Below are 24,100 nucleotides of genomic sequence, written 5' to 3'. Positions count from 1 at the left end.
GCAGACATGCAGAGGGGACAGCATCACCTCCACAGCTGCTGAACAGGAAGGTTTGCCCTAGCAGGAGTGAAACGCTTGTGCATTTCTTTCGCTTAGTAAATGTGGCCCAGAATCCCTCGCCATACAGGCTTTCTGGGAGATCAGAAGGGAGGGGCTGGGGAAGGTGCCTCTGCTATGGATTCTTCCTTCTGCAAGGGGGTTCATAGTTGTTACAAAGGCTGTTTATAAGCCATGGAGAGTTGAACTCTTGCCTCTGCCCTCTCCTCTGCCAGGTTGGGCTGCTCAGAATTCAACGAGCATCGACTGAACGCCCACACGTCTGCTCTGTGTCTGCTGCTGGTTCAGCACACCTCGGGCGTTTTCCATTGAATCCTCAAAACTGCCCGGCCATGCAGGGACTCTTGTCCCAATTTATGGGCATGGAACTGAGACCCAAAGAGGTCTGGGGCCTTTGCTGTGGCATCATAGCTATTGGGTAGCCCGGATTCGGGCCTGGGTCCATCTTTCAAGCCTTCTTCATGACAGCTTTCCAGAGAAATCGTTCCTGTGTTCAGCCATTCTAGATACTGCCTGGTAAGACAGCCTGGCAGCACCAGATAGCTGACAGAGGGAGATTTTAAGAGAACGGGGAGATCTGAGTTCTAGTTGCTTCTAATTTTAGCAGCTTCTTTCTCTAGATGTCGGTGTTCTGATGTGTAAAGAAGAGGGAGTGGCCCCCTGAGCCACTTCCTGCCCTGCCCCCTCCACCCCATGACTGCCTGTGCATATCTGAAGCCAGCTGTGCTTGGTCCTGGGTCTCAGTCTGGTGTGTCGATGTGTCCACAGCTCTTCCTGCCCATGCTTGGCCTGTCCCTGGTGAAGGACACCAGGCCTGCTTCCTCCAGCCCCTGCCCTGTTGCTGTTTGCCAGTGTCCCCAGCTCAGAGGCACCTGTCCTACCTGTCTGGGGCGCTGGGTACATAATCCAGATGCTGGAAGGTGGCACAGCCCCCTGGTGGCTGTGGAGGAGGTAACCCCCGATGCCTTGGTGCCTTGGCGGAGGTTGGTGACTGCCTCCAGCTGCCCTCTCGAGCAGGTAGGTGTCCCCCAATAAGGGAACTCTCAGGCTGCTTTAATGACAAGGTAAATGCACACTGCCCTGTGCTCATTTTTAATCTTCTGATGTGCATGAAACAGCGTGGAAATGGTAGAGTTGTTAAAAAAAGAAATCGCACAGTGAAGTGGAATCACAGCTCCCGGATGGGTGAGAATTGTCAGGAATTCCAACACCGCTGCTCAGAGTCAACGCTTAAGTGTTCTCGAAGCGTCGGCCACCCCCAAGCTGTTCTCAGCAGTAGCAGAGTTGCTGGGTCCACGCAGATCAGGGTGGTGGGGAGGAGGAGGGTAGGAACCGCCCCAAAGGGGCCATTTAGTCTAATAGTTTTTCCATGAAAGTAGGCACTTGGAGGTGTGAGGGATACCATACAAACGAGGCAGCCATGGCCCTTGCCCCAATGGAGCTTTGCATGGAAAGGCGAGGAAAGAGACTATAAACAAGTAAACTGGTAAATATGTAATCTCAACTTGGGAAAGAACTAGAAAGGCAAAAAGCAGAGTGGGGTGACAGAGAATAAAGGGGTGTGTGGTGGGGGTGGGTTTCAGGAAGAAGCTTCTAGTAAAAGCAAGATTGTCAAGGAAGCTTTATTTGAGTTAAAAGGCGATGAACCAGTTGGGCAAGATGCTGGGGAAAGAGCCCTAGGCAAGGTCAAAGGCCTTAAAACAGGGGTCAGCATACTTTTTCTGTAAAGGGTCAGATTCCACACAGGTAAGGCTTCACTGTCCATAAGTCTCTGTATTGTTGATGTTCTAATAAAACTTTATTTACAAAATAGACGCGGGAAGTATTCTGCCAATTTGTGCCCTAAAACAAGAAACCACTGGGAGCATGTCAGGAAAGAATGAGGCTAGCCTCGGAGGAACCAGGAGGGAAGTGTCTCCAGGTAAGGAGATGACGAAACAAAGGTGGGGTGCGGAGGGTGTAAGGAGTTTGGGCCAGATTCTAAACACCGTGGAAAGCCAGGGGAGGTTTTTAAAGCAGTCAAAGGACAGGATTGTGTTCACACCTTCACAAGATTACTCTAGCTGCTGTGTGGAGAGAGGAGAAAGAACTGGCCAGCGGAAAGACAGGAAGCAGGAAGACCCACTTCCCCTCTACTGCAATAGGTGGCGGGAGAGGTGTGGGCGGCCTGGCCTCCGGGTCAGGGTGAGGAGACACGGGGGGCTTTGAGATGTGATTCAGAGGTAGAATCAACAGGATTTGCAGATGGAGGTATGTGGGGCTGGAGAGTGGGAAGACCTCAAGTACAGGGCCCGAGTTTAAGGCTGGAGCAAGTGGGTGAGTCTACTGGGCTGTAGAAGATGGGAATGGAGGGTCTGGAGTCAGGGCATCCATCCAAGGCTGGAGATCAAGAGTTTAATCTCAAATATGCAAACTTGAGATGCTTGTCAGTCTTTCCAGGTGAGAAGACCAATAGTAGGTATGTCAGGATCCCAGAGGAGAAGTTGAGACAACACGCCTCCTTCCCTCATTCCACTTGGACCTCTCTACCCTGGGCTTTGGTTCTTGTCCTGACTCCTAGCTGACCCAGCCCCAACCACAGGATGACCTCCACTCCATCATAAAGGCTGTCACTGTTGTTGCGTCACCTGATGCTGCTCAAAGACCCTCCAGGGATAAGGGTCAGGCTCCATCAAGACTGACTTCCATGACACCTGCCATGCCAGGGACGACAGTGGCTCCAGAGTTTCGGTCCAGCCCACCTAGACCCCTGGAGTCCTCCTGGAGGGGCCCAGTGACATAACCAGAGAGCACAAAGGACTTCGTACTGCAAGAGGCAAACTTTGACCAAGTGAAAAAGAGCAGGGAAGGAACTGGCAGATACACTGTTTACCTTCCCTCCTCTGACATTTCTGAGACGTAGTCATCTCCACAATACAAGATGCCACCTTGTACTTCCTTCCTTCCCTGCTTCATTCCCCCTTTCCCTCAGTCCACCTTCCCTGGGATTCTATCCTCCAATAAAACATTAGCCCCTGAGCTTTGCCTCAAATTTTCTTTTGTAGGGGGCTGGGGTAACATAAGGGGTTTAGATGCCAAATATGGTAAGCATCACTTCTTTATTTTATGGACATATCCAAAGCACTTGTTACATGCTAGATATTGTTCTATGTGTCTTGCAGATATTAATTTAGCTTATCCTCAAAATGATCCTATGAGGAAGATATTATGGCTATTCCTGTTTCACAGATGAAAAAACCATGTTAGAGTTTAAATAGCTGGGTTGATGAGTGCTTTCCAGGAGAAACATAATGCAAGTCACATATGTAGTTTTAAATTTTCTTGCAACCTTGTTAAAAACACAAGAAGAAACAGGTGAAATTTACTTTAATAATATTTTTATTAATTAATATAGTTTAAGATATAACAAGTATTAATTTTAACATGTAATCTGTATTAAAAATTTTCATGGCATATTTTACATTCTTGTTTTCATATTGAGTCCTTGAAATACAACGTGTATTTTATACTTAGAGCACATCTCAATTGGCTCTAGCCACATTTCAAGTGCTTAATAGCCACTTGTGGCCAACGGCTACCCCACTGGGCAGTGGAGAAATGGATGGTATGTTGCCTTGGGAATGAATGAGAGTGTAAAGAAGAGAGTGCCCTCAAAACTTGGCTGGCGTTCCTCAAGATGAACAAAAATATGGATAAAGACCATCTTTTCTCAGTAAGAGGACAGAACTAAGTAAGTGGTGGTCATTTCCTCATTCGTCCCAATTCTTTGATAATCTCAATTCTTTGATATATCTAGCAACAAGTGCTGACCAAAAATACAGTGAGCACGTAGCAAACAAATGTTATAGAAAATACATCACAAATAGGTATTCATAACTAGTTTGTATCTTGCAAGTGCATGCTAATGCCTGAAGGTTCTATGTTGCATACTAATCAAATGTGGGTATTTTCTACTGTTAAAATTGTTCCTCTCATCTGTGTGGTTGAAACAAACTTTCGTCGAATTTAGTTTCAGTGACTTGCTAAGTCCATGCCAGGCACATGCTGAGTGCTGGGACTATAGCAGTAGACAAAATGGTTGTCTACTCTCAGGGAGCCGGCAGTCTGGTTGGAGAACAAGACCAGTCATTCATATGGAATGACAAATCAGTATGATGGGAAGGGTGGGGCACTGGCAGAGCAGGTAGGAAGGATACCTGCCCTGGAATTGAAGGTTAGGGAATGCAGCAGGGAAGAAGAGAGGCTGTACTGGGACCCCAACCATGAATAAGAGTAAATTAAGTGACAAAGGGGTGAGGGCGCACAACAGAGCCCAGGTATGACGTAGGCAAAAGCAAAGCCTATGCAAAGGCTAGATGAAGAGGGCATGGCACCTTTCATTTCTATGTGGTATTAGAAAACAAAGTGAACAGGGGCGCCTGTGTGGCTCAGTGGGTTAAGCCACTGCCTTCGGCTCAGGTCATGATCTCAGTGTTCTGGGATCAGCCTCTCTGCTCAGTGGGGAGCCTGCTTCCCCATTTCTTGCTGCCTGCCTCTCTGCCTACTTGTAATCCCTGTCTGTCAAAGAAATAAATAAAATCTTAAAAAAAAAAAAAAAAGTGAACAGACAAGCAAAGCAGCAACAGACCCACAAATTCAGGGAACAAACTGGTGGTTGCCAGAAAGGAGGGATGGGCAAAATGGGCATGGGGAGGGGGAGGCATAGCCTTCCAGTTATGGGATGAGTAAGTCAGGAAATGAGAGGTGCAGCTTAGGGAATTGAGTCAATGGGATTGTGACAGTGTTGCATGGTGACAGACAGTAGTAGCTACACTTGTGAGTAGAGCTGTCAACTCACTGTCATACACCTGAAATTAATCCAACATGGGGTGTCAGCTGAACTTCAGTAAAAAAGAAAAATAGCCATGCATCATCTAAAGAGTGAGAGAGAGAGAGAGATTGAGAGAGAACAGGATGCATCCAAAGACCTGAAATCAATTCAGAGCAACTGGGTCAGAGGACAAGGTGGGGCGCGGGGAGAGGCAAGGCCAAGGGCTGAAACAAGAGACAGGGGAGAGGACAGATGCTCCCACTGGCTTAGCCGGCATTTCTCAAAGTGTGGTTCCCCGGGGTGCATCAAAGGCGTTGGGGATGTTTCTTGAAAATGAGTTTCTGGGCATCTTCTGGGACTGGGGTTTGGGAAGCACGATGCTGTTTACTTCTGTATTCATTTGAAACCTTCCGTTATAAAATGCTTTTGTTCAAATGAATTTCGGTGACATTCATTCGTTCATTTGACAACATTTGCCAAGCGCCTACTATGTGACCGAAGAGGACGTTTCGTGCTGAGCAGTGATCCCCTCAGGGTGGAGCCGCAAAAGCAGGGACAGAGGGACCTTTGGGAGCAATTTACAGTCACCTATCACAGAGGTCAGTGTTAAGATCTCTTCTTAGTTGACTTTTCTTTCATTTTTAAAATTTTTTTTACAGATTTTTTTTTTTTAAATTTTTAAGTAATCTCTACACCTAATGTGGGGCTCGAAGTTAAGACCACGAGAGCTGGAGTCACATGCTCCCCTGAGTGAGCCATGCTGGTGCCCCATATTTGTTTCTTGTAAAGGATCAGGAGGGCACAGTGATGTCTCTGGCTTGGAGGAACCCAAAATCTCCCAGGACGATGATCTGTCAAACCGATCGAGGAAAATTGCCGAAACTGTGTACAAAGCTGTGGAGGGAGAAACAGACATCAGATGTAACTCAGTGTCTTCATTGTTGGGACTGGTGGCCCAAAAGAAAATAGACAAATAGACCCACAGAACTTCCAAGCTGATGAGCTCTGAGTCACAGTGACAGCCCGGGTCCAGCAGGTGTCCCATACTGTTGCTGCAGAGTCAGTTCTGGACCCTGTAAAGCCCAATCCAAATGTTAGCAGGGAAAGCATCGGCAACCCAAAAGAAGTCAGGCTGAGAACAAGCTGAAAGTTTGCAGACTGCCCCAGACCTTGACTTCTGAGTGGACATCACCTGCAAGACATGGCCATTCATTTTATAACTGAGTTGGGGGAAACTGTATCCCATCAACTGTACAATGTGATTATAATATATATCCAAACGTCATCAACACTAAATGGTTAAAAAAAAAAAAAAAAAGTCGGCCCCTGAGAACCTATGTTATGTATTGAGATCCTACTTTGTCACCTAATTTTTTTAAATCTCGTTTTAATCAAAAAATCCTCTGGGGAAACCCAAGTTTGTTAATTAGTCTAGGGTTCCTTGACCCTTTTAAGTGGCAAAGCTGAGTTTCAAATTTGAACTGAGCTGTCCGCTAACTGGGATCCATGGGACATTCCAGGGGGTCATCAGGCAAAAATAGGAATCAGGAAACCACTTTCCAGACCCTCTGCTTCCACAAGCCCTCTTTCCTAAAATAGAGTTGCTTGCGAACAAGAGAATTCACACACTAGAGCTTCCCCCTCCAATTTACAAAAGAAGAGGGACCCAACCTGGCGGAGAGTTGCCTGGAGAATTCCATCCCCGCAGGGTCTGCTGCCCTCCTGTACTGCTGGTGGGAGGAATAACAATTTTCATTTAATAACTTTGTTCTTTCCTCCTGCTTTCATCAAAGAATGCACACTCCTGAGGGAGAGTCCTATAGGGGGAAAGAGAAAAGTCTTCATTGTTAAAATGGCTTTCTCCACCTACTTAAATGTAATCAAGAAAATACTCTGAAGCATTAAAAATATAACGGGACAGAAGTCTGTAGAGGAAGTAGGAATAGTAACACACGTTCAAGGAGGTAAAAGGATGTAAACGTTCTAAATGATAAATGAGATTTTTTTAAGTACATTTTTATACATTTTTAAATGGATCATAGATGGTATGAGATCATAGATGTTCTATTTCACTGGATAAGTTTAAAAGTGTGATGTAACAGTTAGTTTTAATTATCAATATTCACAACACACCAGAAATCACACTCTTTGCAGCTATGTAAGCTTAGATAAACAATTTTGAGATTTCATTTTTAAAATGTGCTGGAGGCAGGGAGTGGATGGTTTTAGGAAGTTATTTTGGGGGTACCTAAATGAGCAAGAAAAGTTGAAGGCTGCGGCCCCTGACAGTCTGAGGAAATTTTGTGCTATTTTTTACTTCTCTAAACTGGCCCCTAGGACCTTCTCAAAACTTGGGTAATAATTACATGAAAAGGCAATGAAGATGTGGGTCAGGTGTTGAGGGGACATTGGTAAATTTTTCAGTTATGTGTAAGTCCTGGGGATCTCACATAGAGATGGTGACTGTAGTTAATGATACAGTTATGTATCGTTGAAATTTGCTAAAAGAGAGCTTTAGTGTTCTCACTAGCGAAAGCAAAAGGTAAAAAAAACAAAACAAAAAACAATGTAGGGGCGCCTGGGTGGCTCAGTCAGTTAAGCATCTGCCTTTGACTCAGGTCATGATCCCCAGGTCCTGACCAGAGCCCTAGTTCAGGCTCTCTGCTCCCCGCTGAGAAGGGAGTCTGCTTCTTCCTCTCCTTCTGCCCTTCCCCCCTCACTCATGCTCCTTCTCTCTGTCTCAAACAAACAAATAAATAAAAGCTTTAAAAAAAAAAAAGCCAATGAAAAAGTAACTTCCCCCCACTGAACTCCAGGAAGTTGGTAAGAGACTAATCTATATTGATTGAATACCTACCAAAACCTGGCCCCCATTAGGGGCTTTGCAGCCATCAGTCTTCATTGCTGATGATGAGCACTATAATCTCCATCTTACCGATGAGGAATGAGAGGCTCAGAGTGGTAAGGGAGTTTCTAATGTAACTTATAGCTGCCTTATGCCTTGCAGCTGGTAAGCCCTAGCTCCAGGTTTCAGCTCTGTCTTAATCCAAAGTTAGTGTTTCTTCATTGTGCCATGCGCCTCCAGGAATCAGAGAAGAAATCTGGGTCCACATTGGTTGTTTTCTTTCTCTGCCACATGACCCTGCCCTGTTTTTTCCTCCGTTTTCCCAGGCCAGGGGCATGGTCACCCTCTAGTGCTGGGGCAGAAGGCTGGAGTGTCAGCTGACTAGCTCCTGAGAGAGCTTGGCCAGGCCCTCCTCCCCTCCTCCCCCTTCCTTCTTTGTCCAGACCCCATGGTGAGCCCCAGACTTACTCCTCTGGGGCCACAGTGATCAAAAGAAGCGAGAAAACCGTGGCAAGCCAGAACCCTTCAGACTTGCCGCTCAAAGGGGATTTTGGTCGGATGTTGAGTTTACCTGGAATGCCCCGGTGCTATTTTGGGAAGGCAGACATCCTATGGAAACAATGAAGTGGAAAAGAAAACAGCTAAAGCAAACTCCAGAAGCCCAGTTGTTGCCAAACCAGCCCTATGCAGCCTGGGCAGGCCCTGGAAGCCCAGGTCAGTCCTGCAAAAGATTGAGGTTGTAGGTCTCTGGTTGACCAGCAGGAAATGTGAGCTAGAGGAAAGGGTCCCTTAGATGTTCCCAACGAGTCCATGACAAGATGGATAGATCCTTCGAACAGCCTTCAAGTAAGAGAGGAGCACAACGTAGCCTGAGCTGGAGCTTCCATTCCACCATCCGTTAGCTGGGTGGCCATCCAGAAGATGGACAGATTCATAATGGTTGCCCCAGGGTTTCTCTAAGAAACAAGAAGGCAAATAAAATGATGGAACCATGAGATGTGCGATACTGGCTATCTCTGCATGATCTCCAAGGCACTAGTTAGGACCATATAACCAGTGATCGTCCTTTTTCAACTTCTTAAAGGATCAGGGAACACACCCACCTCATGTGTGTAGCTTCTCTAGGAACCCAGAGAAGAAGCATGTGCTCCTTATTCTCTTTCCCACCAAGGTGGAGGGAAACGCCTTTCTGAAATAGGTCTGAGTCTGTGCATGGCTGGAGCAAACAGGATTCCCTGTACTGTAAATGAAAGCTTAGATATGTTGACATTGATTTCAAGGGGAAGTGTTTCAACTCTTGGCTTGTATGACAATCCTTTGGTCAAAAAGCCAGAGAGGAAGAGTAAACAAGAGGAGAGCAACTTTTGAAGGAGGTTTGGAGCTAAAACGGAAAAGCCAGACAAGTGTTCGTAAAGATGCAGAGCTATCAGAACCATCTTATGCTGCTGGTAGAAATGTCAGCTGGAGCAGCCACTGGGGCAAACAGTCTAGAAGCTTTTTGAAATGCGACAGATGAGGTTACATGTGACCCGGCAATTCCACTCCAAGCACCTACCCACAGGTAATGAAAATGGGTGCCCACATGAACACTTTTCTGGGAATGCCTGTAGCAGCATTATTCCTAATGATTAATAAATGGAAACAACCCCATGTCCATCAACTCATGAATGGATAAACAGAAGTGGTACATCCATACAATGGAATAGTACTCATTCACCAGAAAAAGAAAGTACCAGGGTATGCTACGATGTGGATGGTTCAGTTTATGTCAAATGTCCCGAATTAGCAAATCCATAGAGACAGGAAGTAGATTAGTGGTTTGTAGGGACTCAGGGGACAGGAGATGGGGCGTGACGGCTGGTAGGTGTGGGCTCCTCCTTGGGGGCCAGTGAAAACATTTTGGATTTATATAGCGGTGATAGTTGTACAATTCTACATTGTTTGAAAACGACTGAAATGTACACTTTAAAAGGCTGAATGTTGTGATAGGTAAATCATATCTCAATAAAGCTGTTGAGAGGGGAAGAGAACGAGAGAGATGCCTCAAGTCCAGGATGTGGAAAGGAATAGAATTTACTGTGAAGGAAAAGAAGAAATCACAGATGACTTGCTGGATGAGAATTCTAGAGTGTAGGGAAAAATCATGGTGGGGGGAGGGGAGGAGAAAGTTTACAGATTGAATCACGGGGGAGAATTTGTTTAGGGGAAGAGAAAAAGAAAGAAATTCCAGATCCAGGAGGGACAGAACAGAAGGCCATATCCCTGGGAGCTCCCCGTGCATAGTCTGATTTTGCTTTGCAGCATAGGAGCTCCCCGTGCATAGTCTATAGTATTCTGGTTCTGGATGGACGCTGCAAGGTACATTTATGAGGGGTTGATTGAGACTCTGCGCTGTGCCACACACCTTGCTAGTCCTGTAGGGGGAGAGGAGCTGAGTTGACCAAGAGTGGCTCACCTTTCCCTCCAATGTCCAGATCACCTGCCTGCCTCTCGGATCCCACGGGCAGTCAGAATTTCAAGCCTTTCTCCATTCTCTCTGTCCAGTTCCTGGGGATCCTGCAAGTATATGTCTCTCAGTGAAGTTTGTTTCCAGATTCTTGACCCGCACAGGTCTGTCCTCAGTAGCCACCACCTGCTCTCCACGTGGCTTCACATCCCTCGGCCTGCATTGGCCAAGGAAGCACAGGACAGCTGGCGTAACTGACTTCTGCTGTTCGGTAGAAATGTGGGGGAAGGCGACAGAACAGAGGAGAAAGACAAGCTTAAAATGGAGGATGGGGTGCCTGGGTGGCTCAGTGGATTAAAGCCTCTGCCTTCGGCTCAGGTCATGATCTCAGAGTCCTGGGATCGAGCCCCGCATCAGGCTCTCTGCTCAGCGGGGAGGCCGCTTCCTCCTCTCTCTCTCTGCCTGCCTCTCTGTCTACTTGTGACCTCTGTCTCTGTCAAATAAATAAATAATCTTTAAAAAAAAAAAAAAAAAAAAAGATGGAGGCAGGTCCCTTGGCCAATCCGGAGTCAGGGAACTTCTCACCAGCCAGCCCTTCGGGTCCTCGTGGCTCCACCCATGATGCCGTTTTGCCAAAAAACTATCCCCTCCCTCTCCTCTTCCAGACTCTGCCAGCTCTCAGAGGAGGCCCAAGCCTCTTTCCCTTGGACAATCCAAGGGTCCTTCACACATTTCTGTCATGGTATTATACAGAGTCACGTAGCCCATTTTTTTTCTCCAACCTTCTTCTACCCAGCCAGGGGACAGGCTGTGCCTGATTTGGGTGGGGTTGGGGGGGGGGGGGTCGGGGTGAGGGAAAGTGGGAGAGATGGTTGATTTCCGAACAGACCCTTGTTTTCCGGGGAAGTTCTGACTGGTCAGCGGGCTCAAACGCCCCTTTCCAGCCATTGACCCCGGTCCCTGTCCTCAGACACATATACCCCGGCAGCTGACTATGGGCTAAGCGAGCCCCATTTCTGTCACAGGGGGTGGGCACTGCTCTACAGGTCCCTCCCAGCAACCCAGACAGTGACTGAAACTCTTGCCTTGGTATGTTCGTTTCCTAGGGCCACAAGAACAAATTGCCACAAACTGGCTGGTGTAAAAACGACAAAACTGTATTTTGAGCTCTTTCACGCTCTAGAGGCTAGAAGTTCAAAATCAAGGTGTTCTGCAGGGCCACGTGCCCTCTGAAGGCTCTAGAGGAGAACGCTTCCTCAGATCCTCCAGGCAGTTCTTGGCTCATGATGACATATCTCTAATTCCTGTCTCCCTGCCTTCATAGGAGTGACACATTCTCTCTTTCTTCCTCTTCGTGTGTCTCTATGTCTCAAAGCTTCCTCCCCTTTCTTTCATAAGGACACCATCACTGGAGTGAGGGCCCACCCTTGAGATCCATAACTTAATTAATCCCCTTAATTCCAAATCAAGTCACGTTCCTTGGTGACAGGACTTAGGACACGCACATATCTTTTCAGGAGACTCAATTCAACCTACTATACTTGTCCTGGGACTACTTTTTTAAAATTCTGGCTTGTCAGCTTTGTGACTTTCAACATGCTAGAGACGAAGGTCAAAGAGAAGGTAAGGGGCAGGGTTGCAGACCCCAGGGTCAGTGTAGTGGAAAAACAACAAAGAGCAGAAGGCAGAAAAGCCTTCCATCCGGAGTCCCTCACCCCCCCACCCACCCAACGTCTCACTCCTTCCCTCTTTGCAGTATCCCAGACTCTTATGCTCTGGATGAAGACAAAAGGAACCATCTCTTTCCTAAGACACCCCATGCAGCTGGCTGGAGAACATCCAGGAGCCTAGAAGCCCAGGACCTTGGCCACCTTGTCCTGGAAACAGACATCTGTCTCTGTGTCTGTCTCCTGAGACCTTGAACCTCAGCCCTCACTGCTCTGGGGAGAAAATGGCACCTTGACCTTATACAGCCCTTCCGTTACTGAGCAGCACGTGTGTGCAGGCTGCTGGGATGGACTAGGTTGAAGTTATCAAGCAGAAGCTTGGGGTGTTTGAGGTGTTTTCCCATCATCTGTTTCCAGGTCCACAGTGCTGAGCATATACCCAATTCCAAGCTAAAGGGTCAGCTCTGGAGCCTGACTACCTGGGCTCCCATCCCAGTACTATCTTCTTGCCACTGTGTGCAATCCCGGGACGGGGAGGGCGGGGCTCACCCTCTCTGAGCCTCTGTTCCCTCCTCTCTAAAGTGGGGGTAGCAAATGCACCCTCCTCACCCAGTTGCAAGTCTTCACTAAGGCAATGCACATGAAACACGGTGCCTGTCGCAGGGTGGGCGCTCAGTGAACACTGACCACTCTTGGGAAAGAAAACCCAATCAAATCGGTGGTGATTAACAAAAGTAATAAAAGACCCCTTGGGACACCTGGGTGGCTCAGTTGGTTAAGCGGCTGCCTTCGGCTCAGGTCATGATCCCAGCGTCCTGGGATCGAGTCCCACATCGGGCTCCTTGCTTGGCAGGGAGCCTGCTTCTCCTTCTCCCTCTGCCTCTGCCTGCCACTCTGCCTGTGCTTGCTCTCGCTTCTCTCTCTATGACAAATAAATAAATAAATAAATCTTAATAAATAAATAAATAAATAAATAAATAAAAGACCCCAGCTGCCTTGGTCAAGGGCGCACTCCTAGAGGCCCAGTTTTAACTGGTTAAAAAGAGATTGGAATCTTGCATCCTGCTAGCTTGGCAGCCCACAGAAGCACCGGGCCAGGCACCAGACTGCTTCTCCCTCTTGGTTTGCAGGACCGCACTCCTCTCCTTCTGAGGGCTGGCGTTCCAGCCCAGAGCTAAACAGAACGGACGTGGAGGAGGACAGTGTTCTCCAACAGGCCTGGCCCCCACCCAGCTGGGGTTAGCATTTCCCTCCCAGAGTCCCAAGAGGTGACAGTCCCAAAAGATAATGAAAAATCAGCTGGCAGCGGTTACCGAGAAAAAGGCACTGAGCTTCCTGAGCACAGAGCAGACAGGGCATCCAGGTTATTAATTACGCGCACTCACATTTGCGTGGGGTCAAGGACAATTGTCAAGTTGGTAGCTGTCAGCTTTGAATAGTGTTTGTGCATCTCTATGACTTGTTGGCCATGGGGGTCAGAGAGGCTCTCCAAAGTCCGTTTTCTAGAGTCTGGAGGAGGGGTTGGCAAACAACTTGTGATTTACCTGGTTTTACCCTGCAACTCCAGGGAGATTCCAGAAAGTCTTGGCATCGCTGGTTTCTCCCCTGAGCCCGTGACATGGGTCGTATGCTCACTCCTCCTTCCATCACCGGACACATCGAGGTGCTCACTCCCCGTTCCATCACTAGATACATTGAGAGCCAGAGAAACAAAGCATGGGACACAGTGTGACAGGGATCCTGAGGTCCAGAACCTCCCAGATGTGTGCAACTGTGTGTGGCCAGCCTGGCACACCTCTTTACACACCAGTCTCTGTGACCAGGTAGAGGCATGACTTAGGAGTGTGCCGGAGGTCGGGCATGAGGATGTGATTTACTTCTCCCCCTGGGGCCCTCTGGGGACAAAGCCGCTGCAGGGGACGTGGCTGGCCATGTTGACCCACATCAATGTCAGACGATGACCAGCATGATGCCTGGATCTGCTCAAGGTGAGATTTCCCTTTCATCTGCCTTTTAAATGCTACTGTTTCCAGTGACTACCCTTAATAAGAGGTATTTCATAGACTGGCACACTAGAGTGGACCCTGCCTAGCACCCTGTTCTAGGCACGGACCAACCCTCTCTCCTCTACCCCTACTCCTGCCCACCTGGTCAGAACAGAAGCTGCCATGTCTGCACAGTGTGGCACTGTCCCTCTGGTGATCCGGATACAGAACTTGACCTCAGACAGGGATCAAATTGTGAGAGGACTTACTTCCTTTCCAGATGTTCCCATACAGGTAAAACTTGGAAGACATGGGTAGTCATCCTCAGCCATGAGGATTGGGAGCAGAGAAAGCAACGTGAGAATGAAGTCAGATCATCCTGAACTGTAATCCCTGCTCCATTACTTACTGGCTGTGTGTCTTTGAGCAAATTACTTAGCCTCTCTGAGCCCGATAAGAACAATGATACCTACCATGTAGAGTTGCTGCAAGGCTTAAATGAGGATGTACACCAGGATCCCATTACGGAAAGGTGATCATTCAGTGGTGATCCTTCTTGCCTCTTCCTTCCTTAGCTTCCAAGACGGGGAAAGATCTGGGCAGCCAGGGTAATGGGGTCCTAAGGCACTGTCTACACACAAGAAAGCAGTTGCATAGAGCCCAAACACTGGCCTTGCTAGTGCATGAGGACATATTTATAGAGAGGTTTTCATGTGATTCAGTTGCAAAAGCGCCTATCAAGGAACACGGACGTGAATACAATGAGTATGAGGAGGGTTGTTCTCGCACAGCTGTCCATGTGACACACAAATTCCAGACAGTCAGCAGGGGCCAGGCCCAGGATAGCGGGAAGGGACAATGCTTCTCCCATCAATGAGGACCCTTTTGGACAGGGTCATGAAAAACCTGTCACCCTGCTTCTGCTTTTGCTGGAGTGTGTTGTGCTGTTCCTAGTGGCCTGTTGGCACAGTTTGCCTATAGTCCCCTGAGGAGAGCCACTGTCTCTCTGCTCATCTGATGCCCTGAAAGCCAGAGAAGTTACTAGAATGTGCTAGAGAAGAGAGGTCATGCAAAGGTCCATAGGCAGATAGCAGTGCCATTATGCTGGGAGAAGAGCGGTCTGGGGGCAATAGCAAGCTGTGCAAGTCAAAATGGTAATAGCCTATGGGTCAGGACAGTCTCGTGGACTTTTTTTAAAATTAAGATTTATTTATTTATTTGAGGGGGGAGGGGAAAGAAGAGGGGGAGAGAGAGAGAGAGTCTTAAGCATTTTCCACTGATCAAAGAGCGAGACACAGGGCTTGGTCTCACAACCCTGAGATCACAACTGGACCAAGAGTCGGATGCCCAACTGACCGCGCCACCCAGGCAACCCTCGCAGACGCTACTGAATTAATGACAGCCAGTATGCAGTTTGCTCCTATCACTGGTTCGGTCTGGCGAACGTGTTCTATTTGAACAGTCTTATTTAATCCTCAAACAATCCTATGGAGCCGGTGCTATTTATATCGAAGCTTCACAGATGAGAAAACTAATGCTCAGTGTGGGAAAGAGTCCTGTTCAAGGTCACATTGCTGCAAAGTCATGGCCCCAGGACCCTAACCCAGGTCTCTAGACTGAGCCTAGGGTCCCTCAGTCACCATGTCTGCATCACTTCCAATACGGAGCTGAAAACTCCTTGGGAATCTGTCCTCAGGGGCTCGAGAGGTGATGTGCGTCACCTGGGAGCTTGCAGGCTTAAAGCCCCACCACACCCACTGAGTTAAAATCTGCCTTTCAACACGAGCCTCTGGGGTTCTGTCTGCACCTTCCGGTTGGAGCTGCCCGGCTCCGGCTCCTGCTGAGACCATCCTTTCTCACGTGGTCTTCTCCAACCACTAGTGCTCCAAGGTGTTCACAGGAATGTGAAAGTTTCGTGGTCAAAGGAGTTTAGGAAAACGTGAGTCGAATCAAGCCAAACCTGCCTCTTTGTTGTTGGTTCTCTTAGTGTCTTTAACAGGTTGATGTGTGTCTTACGATGTTCTAATTGGGAAGCAGAGTTTACAGTAGTCCTCAAGTTTATTTGACCTTGAGTTTTTTTTTGTTTTGTTTTGTTTTGTTTTTTTGGAGAGACAGCTTGAAAAACTAGTGTAATTCACTTTGGGAATGACTGATGTAAAGCAACGGCTTTCTACCACAGCTGTGTGCATGCGGTGAGGAGAAGCCTTCGATTTGCAGGAGGTGGCAGTCCGCTGGTGGCTGGGCGGGGCCACCGTCAGGCTCACAGTCTGAGCTCCTGGGCAGCTGTTTCCAAGGTCCTGGGCTGGGAGGGTCGCAGATGAAACTCCAGTTGTGACCCTTTTGCCTCCTCAGCTCTCTTTCCCCTGTGGGAAAAGTCAGTCACTGTGCTCCAGGATCAAGCACGACAGGAGGAGATGGAATCACACAGGCTAACTCGTGTTCAGACCCCTCTCGAGAGGCCTGAGATCACAGAGCTGACAAGGGGTGAGGGGAGGAGGGAACACAGGTGGGTCCAGCTGCAGCGCGGGGCTCCCTCCCTCTCTGGAGGCGGAGCTCCTGCTACACCAAGCAGGGATGAGTCCGGAGATTTTCCGAAGGGTGAGTCCTGAGGGAGGACCCAGGCCTCCCCGCAGACAAACTTTGGAAAACCCAACCACAGGGTCACAAAAAAACAGTGAGTCGGAAGCCAACACTTGAGAGGAAAAAAGGGCAGGGTGTGGGGGTGAGGGGGTGGCCAGGACGGCCTCTCTGGGAGGCAGACACTGAGGAGCTGCCTGCTGCCTGGCAAAAGAGCTCAGACGCTAAGGGGCTTCCTTGGATCTTGAAGAAGTGACTCCTCCAGCTTTTGCCAAAGGCTGAACGCAGCAGGGAGCGGTCCCCCGAGGATGAGGAAGGTCACAAAAGCAACTCCCCCTCCCCCACCCCGAGCCCCCGAAGAATAGGTTCATCTCCCTCGGGGACTTCTACCTGCCTTCCCTCTGGACCTTCTCCTGCTTTCCCTTCTTTGGGACATTCAAGACTCTTCAGTGTGCTCCTTCGAACTCAGACCTTATAGTTAACTTGTAGAATGGGGGTCATCCTGTTGAGCTGAGGCTCTGGGCCGGCTGAAGGGGCTTGGCCCATTTCATCCCATCTTCCCAGAAGTCCCGAGAGGCAAGCACTATTTTCTTCCTCATTTTACAGGTCAGGAAAGACCACTACCACCCAGGAGAGAACTGGGACATGAACCCGCAGCTTTTGGACTCTGACACTGTCTCAGGCGGGAGCACTTTGAGTCTGGGGAAGCAGACATAGGCAGAGAAAAATAAAGTGGGGGTAAGCAATACCCATCACCTGTGAAGGGCGGTCCAGCTCTGGCCCTGCCACACCAGGGCCCCAAGGACCCACAGAAAGCGAGATACTCAGACCCATACTGTATGGGTGACCTCTGCATCCCCAGATGGAGCCCAGGAATCCGTTTGTTAAAGATTCCCAGGTGCTTCCAATGCACAGTCAAAACACCAGTCTCCTTGTTCTGCAGATGGGGACACTGAGTCCGGTGAAGCAGCTTTCCCATGCTTGTGCAGCCCATCACACCAGCAAGGACCCCAAGCAAGGTCTTCTCTTTCTCCACCAGCCAGGACGGGCTTTTCCAGCCACCTTTCCCAACGACTAGCTGCGTAACCGTAAGTCAGTCATTTATCCTCATGATGAAAGACTTAAATGCTTTAGGTGCAACGAGTGTTCAGGGAGCTCAAGTGTTCTCCCGCCCCAGCCCTAACCTCCAATCCTACCTTCTACTGTAGAACAAAGGACAGAGAAATAGGTGCGCAAAGGTAGCGTCGAGAATCTGACCATCCTTGAGCCTTGAGGACAGGGCAGGACTTCGGGTGCCGGCTGTGGAGGTGTTGCCTGCGCCCAGGAGTCCTGGGGAGGGACCCAGATGCCAGACGGATCAGCAGGGAAGGGAGAGGGAGGAGGCAGCCGGACGAGGTGGCTGCCACCTGGCTGGAAAGTCTGCCCAGAGCCCTCTCCTCCTACCAGGAAATGCAGGTGGTGCCACCAGGTGGACAAAGGGGCTTGGTCTTAGGTGCTCTCAGGCTGGGGACAGCTGAAAGGCAATGTAAAACACGTGCTTCTCCTCCTGTAGGCGCCTTAGCTCTCTGAATACTGGTTGACTAAAACCCGAGAGTCGATATCCTAAACCGTTCGCGGTGTTGATCTCCAGTACAGGGCACTGATGGGGGCTTTCACTTTCCTGGTCATCCGTTTCTCTGGCATTTAGCTTTCCTGCAACGACCATGGCACTACCTCTGTTACAATAAATAACGAAGTTTTAAACGCTGGTATAAGAACCCCCCGCTTTTCGAAAGCCCACGTTACGCCACTCCACTTTACGAAAGAGCTGTGCTGGTACCTGTTTTTCCTAACTGAAAGAACTGCGAAGAGGGTTTTCGCTTTTACAGAATGGTCGTGGTTTCTTTGCTCTCCTACCAGCGCATCGTAGAAAGGTTTCATACGAAGGTTCTGCTGTCAGACAACGGGGGGTGGGGGGGGGATCCTGCATCAATATTTGCAGATAACCGGCTACCCGCGCTTTCAAATGGACTTTTGGGGAACAACAGCCCTTTGGAGGAAGATTTTTTAAATTAATGCAACCGAGGCATGATTGGTGTCCTCTCCCTTACCCTAGCTGTTTTCAAGGCCAGTTTCCTTAGCTTCCTGGGCAGGAAGCATTTCAGACCTGATCAGCTTCTGTCCCTACTATTGCTCTGCTGTCCAAACCACCCCCTGCCTTTCTATCCATCCTACGCTTGGTGCTCTGTTGGCAACAGTCACATTGGAGACTCACACTTGTCCCTTCTCGTGCCTCAGTGGCGAGAAGACTCCTGCCTCCAGTGTGTAGGACGGATCACCCCTCCACCAAATGATAGTTCTCAGGGCAGGAGGGGGAAGGAGGAAGAGGCTCCAAAAATATGACTGTGCTAGAGAAACATTACTGTTCTGTACCCCAGCGTGGCCCCGAGCCTGGCTGTCCCGACGGGTGATGTCATGAGGAGACAGCAGTAGGGAACACTTCAAAATAGCAACTTCCTGAAAAGCAAAGTGAAGGCAGGCTTGGTGCACAGGGTTCAAGCCTCTGGGGGGTGGGGGGAGGGTCTCCTGGCTTCTCAGTGTTGTTTACCCTGGTCCTGCTGCTTTGCCCAACCAGACACAGCCCTGCGTGGAGATGCGTGGAGCGCTGTGAGATCACATCGTGTTAGTTTGGGGGCAGTTGAGGGGGCACTGGGCCGGCTGTCCATGTCAGGAGCGTACACCCCGGGCGCCAGAAGGTGTGAGTCTGCCTGAGTCCCTTGAGAGCATGGGTCTAGTGCTCCAAGTACACACTTTGCATACGATGCGGTCCCCAAATGTAAGCCAGCCACCTCGGTGCGTGCTCAGCCAAAGTCCCATCTGGTCCCATGCTGACGGAAACAGCAGCTGGCAAACCAAATGGAAGACAATTTGACAGTCTCCGACCTGGTGCCTTCAAAAGGAGGCCTCAAGGGGCTTTTGGCCACGCATGGTCTCTCCTTGTGCACCGATTTTCGAGAGGAACCCTAAAATGTGACGCCCCGGAAGTTGCAGGGCCCCCTCCCCCAACTTCTGCTGCATTTGCTGCCAACCTTTGTCCTCTATCCAACTCCAGACCCTCGTCCCCAAGTCGTGACCCAACCCCAGGACTTGCCTGTGACAGTAAGCCAAATGTTCCATCACAGGGGACCCCTGGAGTATCTGGGTTGGGTCAGAGGCCACCAGAATTTGGCGGGGGGTCTTCTAATCCCTTAATGGCCAAAAGGGGTAGAGAGCCTGGCATTTCATGGACAAGACATCACCTGTCTCATGGAGCTCAGCTGGAAGGAGGCCGGCTCGTGGGTGCCAGCCTCTTCATCGTCACAGGAATCCGAACTATGAAGACACTGGACAGGGGACAAGGCTGGAAGGCAGATGAAGTATTTCTCTGGGAGGGAATCTTGGCTTAGTGCAGGCCTGGGAAGTGCCAGGGCTTAGCTCCTGAGGAGGGCCGCTGCTGACTGCTGGGAGGCAGGCCTCTGAGGCCGTTCTCTGTGTGGGGAACCAGTGGTCCTAGCACAAGAGGGGCGCTTCGGGGGATACAGTGATGGGGGAGGGTTGTTCCAGACTCTGCAGACACCAAGCGGCTGTCCTCACTGAGGACTCCCACAGTGTCAGAGCCACTTCGCAGGCACCTGCCACACACAGCAGCTGAGACTGAGTGCTTCCCGAGTGTGGCAAGAGGGTGGAGGGAGAGAAGCAGGCTTCCTCCCAGGCAGTTCTGCGGCCCAGAGGCCCCTGAGAGTCATGGGACACTGGGCACGCGCCCCAGAGCCGTCTCGGGGTCTGCCGGTGGAGCCGTCTCGGGGTCTGCCGGTGGAGAGAACAAACTTGGGGGCCTGAAGGCGGAGGTTCCCGTCCCTCTCCTAGCCGGGTGACAGCGGAGTGCTACGGACGAGCCCATGGACTTCTCCAGGCTTCGTCTTCTCACCTGTCAAGTAGGATATTAACACCGTGCTCGCAAGGTTGTTGCAAGGTTACAAGAAAAAAGGGACAAAAGGTACAAACGTGTGTCCTGGAGGGTGGCCTGTGCTGGGGAGCCTGAGCTACAGGGGGCAGGGCAGGGAAGGACAGGTGGGGGCCCCAGACAATGAAAAGGATCCTGGCTTCCTCAACAATGTCTTCTGCTTGTTTTGTTTCCAGTAAAGAGCCTGAGGAAAAGAGAGGAGCTCCCTATAAGAAGAAGGGTCTAGAACACAGGGTGGTGGAAGAGGGCGGTCAGAATGAGCAGGTATCTGTCCCTCTTCCTGGGTGGCCATGAGTTCTGCCCACATACGTCTGATGGCCCACATTTCAGGTAAAAACTCCTATTAACCCAAATAAGCTATTTATACAATGAAGGGATTGGATGGGCTAAACTTCAAATTCCAAGAACAACCCAGTGTCTCTAGATCTCCTGAGGCTGAGAAACCACCTCTGCACACACACACATGTGCCCACTCCCATGTGTGCACAATGGCTCACACACATTTTCTTCCCGGAGCCCTGGTTAGAAGGAGCTGGTCTTTGTGGGAAGCCACGGACTTGGGCTCCAGGCTTGGGCACCTCTTGGCCACTTCCATTAGGTTGAGAGAAGGACTGAGGCCCAGGGCCACTCTCTGGTCGGGTCTCTGCACCATTCCAGTGGTGAGGTGGAGAGTGGGACCACGGAGGGTACAGCAGAGAGGAGGAGGGTGGGGACCTGCCCTGAGGCATGGCAGGAGGCAGGGGTGTGGAGCCTTGGCTTTCCACACCCCAAGAAGCTCCCAAGAGAGCAAAATGCCAGGCTCAGCCTGGGAAGAAGCTGGAAGACCAGCCAGTACCCAGGTCATATCTGCATGGTTGGGCTAAAACCAGAAGCACTTGGGAGTGATACTTACCATTCTCTTCCCCCAGCTGTCTTGACCGAGGACCAAGCTGGGTGGCTCCTGAGGGTAGCAACATTGACTCATTAAGTGAGTCATTCATTCACCTAACAACCATTCCTGAAGCAGATCTACTGTATCCTGCTTTGGGGGTGCTCAGAGCTTATATCCCAGTCTTCCCCCGAATGTTTCTTGTACTCCGCATTTCTCAGCAAGATGGAGGAGGCCTTCTCGGGAAATCTGAGCGTGATGGGAGTGTGGCAAATTCCAGCGGAGGGCGGGTTTGCAGCCTGGGAACTGAGAAGAGTCTCCTTTGCCTCCTGTGCTCCACACCTTGTCTCCATCCTGTGCCTTCTCAAGCTGACGCCAGGCTTGGTTAGGATGTCCACGCGTCGCGAAGCAGCACCCTCCATCCCCAGCAACCACAGCACCAGGCAGATCCACACAGACGCTTTGGCACAGGAGTCATTAAACAGACCCCCTGTGTGGACAGAGCAAGAGATTAATTCTGGCTTGGAGAAGCGAGGGAAGCTTTGCGAAGGCAGGAAGACATGAACTCGGCCTGAGAGACGTGTGGAGGGTTGATGGAAGGCAAAGGCTGGCAGGCAGGGGCGAAGGGAGGCGGGATTACGTTTTGTTACTTTCCTCAAAAAGTGACTTAGCGCCAGTCCCTTCCTTGTAATTGCTGGAAAGAGCGTGGGTTTTGGAATTCCAAAGATGTGGCCACGAACTAAACATTGTGACCTTCGGTAAATCTCTTAACCACTGAGCTTCAGTGTTCTCGATAGTAAAATGGGGATGGCCCCACCCACAATAGCCATCTCCCAGCCTCATCTGAGCTTCAAGTCCGTCATCCCCTAAAGCAACGGGCTGGGACTGACCTCGTGCACAGTAGGCAGTGACAACTCTGTCTCCTCCTGTTCCTTTTCCAAGCACCTTTAGACTACTTCAGGCGATGGGGCTTCAGTGGGGAGCTAGGACAGCTGGGAACCAACAGGGAGAGGGCAGGACGGGAGAGGAGAGAGGAGGCCAAGTTGTTTTTCATTTGCAGTTTCCAGGTCCGGCCAAATAACATCTTTAAATACTATTGACGTGACAAAGCCAAACTTCTTGGCTTAGGCTTGAATTTTTTCTGTTCTTTTTTTAAATCCAAAGTTGAAAAATATATCTCCTTAGAACTCTGCCTGTCAGCCCGGTCCTTTCTGTCCATGAGGGTCCGGCTTGGAGCTAGTCTCGTTTGCCAAGGTCAAGGAGTCTTTACCTGGGATCCCGCAATGCACACTTGGGGGAGGAAACTGAGCTGTGCAGGAGGGCCGGGCATGGAGGCTTTCTCCTGCCGGAAGGCGAGCTTCCTAGATTCCCTTTCCCATCTCTCTCTCAAACTCCTGTTCCCCTTCCCACTCCCGTGTGTGAGCGCACGCCTCATGTTCTGTGCCTGCCGTTGGGTCATTCTTAATGAGGAAGCCATTCCACATCTGTCTGCAGTAGGACTGCAAGAATTAAGTGCAATGGAGAAATTAGGCCATTATTTCAGTTCTTTGGGTTTGAGACTCCTTCTACATACCTGGAATAACCAGGTCGTCAAGGTTCAGGTGGATGGCCCATCTTGCTCCAATGACCCACGTCGTCACTTCCGTTTCCCTGCTCCTGTTGTGTGTCTAAGACATAACATTAATATCATCCAGGTCAAAGAGCACAGATATGAAATAAGCTGTGTAAACATAGAGGTCCCCAGCCCAGTCTCTCCACAAGTGGCATGTTTAGTCATTTACTCAACAAATATTTTTCAAGCAATAAATGTTTATTTTGCCAGACACCATGCTGGGTGTTGGGGATACAATGATGACTAAGCAAACATGGTCCTTGTCTAGATGGATTGTACGTTCGGGAAAGGGAAAAAGAGAAAAACAAGTGAATGAACAGATATGATGATTCGAAACAATAGTAAAGGTCAAAATGAGTCAAACTTTTTCTATGCTTATTGTCAGCGATTTAGGGTGCTTGTCCACAAAAACAACTAACATCTGTGTGTAAAATCAAGTACCTGTGATCGTATCTAGTTGCCCATGGAATCACGCCTGTGGCCCTTTCCCAGGTCAAGGGCTCTCCCCACAGCTACATGAAATTAACAGATTTGCTGGGCACACCTTGATCAGCCAGAAGAAGCCCTGAGCCTATGGCCTCTACTATTTGAGTGACCTTGAGCAGGTCACTTTACAATCTTTTTCTGATCAATAAAATGGGCAATATCCCTACCCAACCAAGCCACAAGGTTCTTGGGAGGACCAAGGGGACAGTGCGGGGCACCTCTCTGCAGCTCTGGGGGCAGGAAGTGGTGTTGATGAAGGAGCTCCACAAGGAAGTTTAGTAAATCTGAGCGGGGAGGGGAGGAGCGGGAGGGAGGAAGGGGAGGAAGGGAGAGCATTTCACTGTCATCCTATTAACCCCCAAATAGCCCCGTGAGATAGTGTCATCCTTGTCTACAGAGGAGGAAACTGAGACACAGAGAGGTTCAGGCAGCTATACCACTGACCCCTGGGGAGCTGGGGATGGATCTTTCCACTTCCAGAGCTCAAGACCTCACAAAACCAGGACTAAACTGATGGAGGAAGGACGTCCAACCCCCTTCCTTTCAAACTTGACGCTTTAAGCTCCAAACTGGGCCTGCCCAGAATATGCCACAGGTGATTGATTCCCTTTAAACAAAGAATGGAACAAATCCACCCAAGTTTAGGGAATCGATGTGACTTGACCAACCCTCTCTGCATCGATGAAAAAAACCAAAAACCAAAAACCAAAGTTCTGTAAAGTTGAGGCCATCTGCCCAAAGCCACATAACTGATGAGTGACAGCT

General features: G+C 49.7%; 2 long non-coding RNA genes across 6 annotated transcripts in view; both read left to right on the top strand.

Annotated features, from left to right (window-relative positions):
- The window catches only part of LOC131840574 (uncharacterized), a 63,470-nt gene extending 60,026 nt beyond the window's left edge, over nucleotides 1–3,444 (top strand). The window contains exons 4-6 of one of the 4 annotated variants that reach the window (XR_009357403.1): nucleotides 826–1,543; nucleotides 1,871–1,978; nucleotides 2,488–3,375. This is a non-coding gene — a long non-coding RNA (uncharacterized LOC131840574). Of the gene's footprint in view, nucleotides 1–825 lie in introns of all 4 variants that reach the window. The other 3 variants (XR_009357402.1, XR_009357401.1, XR_009357400.1) reach the window with 3 other exon arrangements.
- Nucleotides 3,445–5,333: 1,889 nt separating this feature from the next.
- Nucleotides 5,334–23,618, top strand: LOC131840576 (uncharacterized). Of its 2 annotated transcripts, XR_009357406.1 has the most exons (5): nucleotides 5,334–5,466; nucleotides 12,956–13,063; nucleotides 17,331–17,475; nucleotides 20,546–20,699; nucleotides 21,278–23,618. It is a non-coding gene; the product is annotated as an uncharacterized LOC131840576 (long non-coding RNA). The 2 variants fall into 2 exon arrangements; XR_009357405.1 differs by having other exon boundaries at nucleotides 20,546–23,618.
- The last annotated feature ends 482 nt before the right edge of the window (nucleotides 23,619–24,100 follow it).

The sequence above is a fragment of the Mustela lutreola genome, chromosome 9 (assembly GCF_030435805.1).
Source record: "Mustela lutreola isolate mMusLut2 chromosome 9, mMusLut2.pri, whole genome shotgun sequence".
NCBI lineage: Eukaryota > Metazoa > Chordata > Mammalia > Carnivora > Mustelidae > Mustela > Mustela lutreola.
This window is presented reverse-complemented; position numbering and strand designations above follow the sequence as displayed.